We start from the raw sequence: 6713 nt of genomic DNA, 5'->3' as shown, positions 1-6713 counted from the left end.
TTTTTGCGCTTTTCTCGTTTGAACCAGTTTACGTTCAGCCTCAGAGAGCTTTTCTAACCACAGAAAAGACATATAAACCAAGATGTCTATTGCAAAGTGAAGACCACTACTTTTTGCCTAACCAGAAGCACAGACAAAATTCTGATGAACTTGTAACCATCCATAACTCTTGCACAGACTCTATGTGGACTGGACATTCAACTACTTCATGAAATGATTGCATTTATATAGAACTTTCTTATCTCACAGAATCTGAATGCATGTTACAAATACAAGAGGGCCCCCCTGTCCACCAGCACAGTGTAGCACCTCATACCGTATACTGTCACATACTGTAGCAGTCGTTCTGCACAACAGATCAGGGGGAGAAGTTTGAAATTCCGTCACCATTTGAATTCAGGGGGATCTTCAGGGAGGTCAGATTGTACAAGCCCAGACTAGACATTAACTACTCTTTCAAAAAGTGTCAAGGGACATTTGATGACATGAACTATTAAGGGCCCCCGTTTAACATTGCAGCACCTCCCCCAGCCTAGTGTCCCCTATCACCATACTGAAGCACTTGATTGGACATTCTGGTCCAGAGGTGTGATCGCCAACTACTGTTCCACCAGCTCCTCATGCAGTAGCCCCGCCTCGCTTTGAGGATCGGGAGTACAGAGCACCACGATGGGATCACAGACATTTGCAATGGGGTGGAGTTGATCACACCTTGTTCAGGCGATGCCTTCATCTCTTATTGTGGACTCTGCGAATAAGGGCGTCCTACGTACGTTCCACTGCATGCCTGGTTGGTTCGGTGTAACTAAACGTCCTCCTGAAATCCAGTCAGGGAAGCTGTTTCTTCCTTCTCCACCTGCTCTGCTGTGGTGGGAAGCTGCTGGCGCAGAACAGCTGTCTCACATCACACAGGTGGGGGCTGCACCGCAGTAGTGGGTGGGCTGACTCCCCTCCTATAGAATTCAGAGTTATTACACTTATATAAGGCACTTCGATGCAATGTGCAGCTGAGATCCTCGAAATGGAGTTTAGAATGAAAGTCGGGGAGGGATGACGACAACCATGTCCAATCGGACTCAACCGTTAGTAATCCGCCATCAGCCCTGACGTCATTTCCTCTCCTGAAAGACCAAACGCTGTGCGTGATCGCCTTCTCTCCCTCGCAAACGTCTTCTTTCATCCCACCTCTGCCCCCTCTTCACCTCCACAGGTGCCCTTTGGTCACCCCCCACTCCGCAGGGGGGTCCCAGCCTCCTCGTCCCCTGGTCAGGAGGTCAGCCCCCAGCCCAGTGGGTTAAGCCAAATTTTGACTAAACACTCCTGCGTCCATTCAATGTACTTAATTCCTGGTGCTCCTGCCACTTCAGTTCTGAATTTGCTTTTTATTTGTGTTTTTTTGGTTGTCTGCAGTCATTTAGGTAAATATTTCTCCTTGTAATTAATAAAAACATATAAGCCGACGAGTTGCAGTGGGAGACAAGCGAATATGAACATTTTAGTTTTTTTTCCTTGGGGCTAAGTTAGCTACCCAGATAAAAAAAAGAAACCATTCAGCCAATTCAACAGAATTTAAATTACTTTTTTAATTAATTTAATTTATTTTTTACTTTGGGTTCAACATAAAACCGGTGCTGAACTGAAGTGCTGAACTTGGAATGCAAATGTACAGTTGTAATGATTTGTTTTTCTATGTGAGACCGATTTACCATAGCATCTGTATACAGGTATGTCACCGATGTCGGCCTCTTTCCTCAGAAATCAGAAGAAGATCCTTACAGCTGAGTGAACTAAACTGAAAAAGAACTGAACTGTCCTGGAAACCTAGTGGGTAAATTAAAAATAATTATTAATGTATTTTGAATTAAATAGCCTTGGAGCCCTTTCTCTCCCAGACTCCTGTGGATGAAATATATTAGTCTCTGCCAGTGCATCCTGGGTTTTGGCCTTTTAATTGTATTGAATTTAACTCCAAGAGCATTGCGTTCAGGTTCTTTGTTAAACAGTACATGCTGCATTTCAGTTCACTGAAGGCCCTGGACAAAAACACAGAAAACGAAAGTAACTCCATTATTTTAACTGATGTATCATTCAGCGAAATATGGGTTTAGCAAATAAAGAATTCTTCATACTTCTGTTACCATTCATCATTTTCGTTGGTGACTGTTTCATTCCTAATTGTCCTCACCTATTGTGGATCTCCTCAAATCACTGTTACTGCTACTGAGCCCAGACGGGAAAAACTTCGACTCATGGCCCTGCGCACCTCTTAACACATGAATGTACATTTTTTCTCATGATGTCTTTGCAATGTGGAATTGACGGTGGTCAGTCAATTTGAATGCCACAGGGTGGTGGGAATCTGAAAAGGCTTCCCTGCCGCGATGCTGAAACTGATATTCTCCTTTCTTTCAAGGAACAACTGAATGACATCCTTGGATCATTAGCTACTAACTATCAAACGGGACAGAGGGGCCACATGGTTTACTCTTGTTTCTGACTGGTCTTCTGTCCTTAACGTGGCCTTACAGCCGCTGCTGTTCCAATGCCAAGGGAAGAATGATGCCATGCTGTCTTTCTCAGTGTACACCGTTTGGGGCAGTGTGCAGCTTAACTCCCCGTGAGACACAGAATGCCTCATAAGAAAACATCAGTTGGAAGAGTGATGCCTCTTTCAGCTGACAACACTAAAAGCTGTGCTCCTGACCTTTTGTTGTGTTTAGTTAGTTTTACATTCACACTAGGGATTATCGATTCCTAGTTGGTTAAGTATATAGCCCAAAATTAATTTAAAGTGTCCGGGCTATGGGGCTCAATTGGTGCTCCAAGATAGAACCTTGCCCTGTTGATCCACTCTTAAACATCACAGCATTACTTTAGAAACCACAGCAAAAGCAAAAGGCCTTTGCTGTACTGCACATTTATTTACACCACAAACTTCCAAGCAGACTAGCCAGAACTGGTGCACAGGATTTACATTGATCCAGCAATACACTGCTCCCTTTGATGGAGCTCATGAATTAAAGGCAGGCCACCTACCGAAATGCAGGCCCTGTTACTGCCACTTTTATTAATGGGTAGACCTTTACAAAAACGTTATTATTCAACAGTGAAATTAGTCATTAATGTATCCTCCCCCCACACACACTTAAGGTAATTGTAAAACTTGCCTGGGTGTAATAGCACACTATTGAGAGAATTTTATTTTAAATCACTGTCTGGTGAACTCTGCTGCATCTACAACCTTCTCTCAAGGCAATCTTGAATTGTAATACATATCCTATTAATGTCAAGTGCCTTGTCGTGACTCCTGGATTTCATTTTTCATGCTATAGAAATGTGTGAAGATGTCAAGAGGTGAGCGTGTATGAAAATTCAGCTAGATGTCCTATTCTCATGCCTAGCTACTTTTTTTTCTGCTGGAGGCTCGGTGCTGTGGACCAGCGTGCGCTTCAGCTCTGAAGGGTTACAGGTGTGTCGGGTTCATGGATCTGCTTTTGTGCTCTTCTGAAAGCCAGGGTAGAGTGTTTATAAACAGTTCAAATGAGCACATGATCCAGACGATTCAGCCAAAACCGACGTAATATTGGAAGTAATTTTCTCAGTACCAGAAGTCCCAGCTAATTGCGATTAAACCTTTAGGAAAGGTTCATTTGCTGTTTTATTCATATTTATTTGTAGGACAATTTTTTTGACTAAATGTGACTTTTCCCACAGCAGTGGAACAAATTAGGAAGATATTATTTTCCAGCAATGTGCAACTGACCTTGCAAGACCATCAGAGGTCTCCATCTGAAATTAAGTTTAATTTCAACCATCAGCTCCAAACTGCGATGATTTTCTGTATTTTTGAAGCTCATACTTCTGGCCCACGTGGAAGTTCTGAGGTGGTAGATGTGAGCAGCCGGCCCTTTTTAGAACCGAAAACCAAAATCAGATTCTGGTTCATTGAGCACCTACTGCACTTCTTCATAGTAGAATTCATTTCAAACCTTCATTGTGTGAGTGTCCACTGTGATTTTCTGGCCTTACAGAAGTGTGAATGCGCCCTGTGAGAGTGGTCATGGAGGTGACAAGCTCCTGTCTCTAAGGGAACAATGGACCAGCACCTCCTTCCAGTTTACAATTTTTTTCTTGCAGCCATTCTACACCACTAAAAACGAAGCAAAAGCCAGATCCACTGCATGTGCTGTAAAACAGGAATACCCTTTCTTTTATTGTGCTCTGCTTTATATGAATTATATATTTCACCATGCGTTCATTTTGTGTATTTTAATACCTGTGTGATCAGCAAAAAAATAATTGCTTGTAAAAGTTCCCAGTTTTGCAGAACTGGATCAGTGAAGATGCTGATTTACCATTTATTAAAGAAATACTTTCTGTGAATTACATGTACTGTATATTATTGTCAGTTACGTACATAAGTTAATAAGTGTAATAAAATACAGAGGATTACAAGGTAGAAAGCAAATTGATTAATAATTGAAAACTGTTTAAAATAATGGAACTTTGTTGAGGCACATTCCACTTACCTAGGTAACTGTACCTTCAAATAGGCTGGTGCACATACCTAGACATTGACAAACATTAGCTAATCTTTTAATTTCTCAAAAATGAAGTGTTACAAAAACCTAAATATACTGTATTATATTGAGGGATATGCAGTAATAGGGAAACAATACAATGTAAAAACTTGCTCTACCTGTCTAACTAGAATTAGACTGTTAACGACTCCTGGATACACACAGACACATGTCTTATCACCACATGTAAAACAAAACTGCCTGGAGGACAGGACCCTCTGACACTCTGTGCTCTCCAACACACAACAGAGGACGCTGCTCAGAAATACCATGGCTACTACTGAAATACTGACGACTTGAAACATTGTTGCTTGTGGCACGGTAACATTGCCATGACTTGTAACAATTAGGGAAGGATTCAAAACATTTATTAGAGGAGAGAATCTGTGCGATCATTGTATTTAATGGAAGTTATTAACTAAAGCTTGGGAGGGATGTCAACGAAGAGTCAATCTCACACAGCTGCTCCTAATCACGATCACCCCCCAGCTAGCTACTGTACATAAACTAAACTCAAACGCCTTCTTTCGCATTCGTCTCCAGCATTTCTCCGCCCATCTCCACCTTGCAGCTGCCCCTTGGTCCCTCAGTCTGAATGGGACTGGAGCATCCTTGTCCTGTGGACAGGAGGCTGCCCATTCACCAAGCGGTTTGAGCCAAACGTTTCTCACCAAGTATTCTCAAGCATTCACAAGCATTCAATCCTCAGATGTGTGCTCTCCCTATTGAAATCCCCTTTGCTAACAGACATCCGTAGAACAATAAAGAATTCATGAATAATTTCTCAACTATCTCAATCTTTTGTCGGTAGCCTTTCAAAAATATTAGAAGAACCAAATAACAACAACAAAATGACAAAAAATGAAAGAGCTCCTGTGTCTCAGAAAGTGTTTTGTCTCTCTGGTCAGCCGCAGGGGTTCCCAAGGAACAGGTGATCAAGTGCAGAAGGGAGGAGAAGGACTCAAACTGCAAAGCACACCTGCCCTGGCCAGTGCTGAATTCAAGTGGTCCAGTAAGCATCAGTTTCGGAAATTGGAATGGAAAATCATGTTTCTTGCTACGTAATCTAACTGAAATCAAATCATCTGTCCATTATGAGGAAGCCGGTTATGCCTGGTAGGGGGCTGCAGCAACCTGGACCCTACTGATGGAAATGAGCATCAGAGTCTTAATCAGAGAACACATTTGCTGTCTTACTGTATATTTTGGTGGGGAGTGCAAAGTAAAGAAGCACATGTTGAAGGGACAAGGTCAATGTTTCTCGTGCTGGGCCAAGCGTCCTTTAGCTAGAAGAGGACCAAAACCTTTCATTGATCTACTGTGACAGTGTGTTTCACAGCAAGGAGAGCCAGACCAATTCATACAGCAATCACCAATCCTGGCTCTAGAAAACAAGCCTTGTGAGCTTCAGCATCCTGTTTGTGAGACTAATATTCTTTCCATCAGTCAGTGTCATCCCAGCTCAAATCCCGTCCTGCCAGGCATTGCTGTAGCACGCTCAATTTTCAGTCCCAGCTGAATGTCGGAGATTAGACTGGTGATTACCCAGGGGCAGAGATACCAAAAACTGCAGGCATGGCCACAGCATGTCATGCCATCTCCAGCTGCCTACAGTAGCCAGCCTTCTTTAGGAAATCCCATAGTTTTAGACAGGAAGTACAATACGAACACTCTATGGTGAAAGTAGTAATAGTTATAATAAAAAAGCACGTGTGTGCATTGGTTTTACACTGTAGTGTTTTAAAGCAAGAATCCATTCTTTATGTCTTTATGTCTATAGAGTCCTTTTTCTTCTGCCTCCCATCTGAATGCCTCAGCCAGTCAGCTTGATCTGTTTGATTTCAGGCTGGTCAGGCGTAGACACGACAGTGCCGTGAATTTTTAAAAATCACCCGTAACATCTGAATTAAAACCAGCAATAAAGTGATAAAAGACAAGCATTCAGCAAAGCTCGGCCCTTGGCTGCATCCCCCTCCACCCTTAATTACTCCTGACAAAGGGAGCTGGGAAGTGCTCTTGCTTACAATAAGACAGGGTGAATCTGTGTGTGAGCTGCGTGAGTCAGTCTGCACGCTTCACAAGACCCTGCACAGTTCGCTGGTAATACTGGAGGTTTTGAATGTTTCAGAGATG

The sequence above is a fragment of the Lepisosteus oculatus genome, chromosome 8 (genome assembly GCF_040954835.1).
Source record: "Lepisosteus oculatus isolate fLepOcu1 chromosome 8, fLepOcu1.hap2, whole genome shotgun sequence".
NCBI classification, from domain to species: Eukaryota; Metazoa; Chordata; class Actinopteri; order Semionotiformes; family Lepisosteidae; genus Lepisosteus; species Lepisosteus oculatus.
This window is presented reverse-complemented; position numbering follows the sequence as displayed.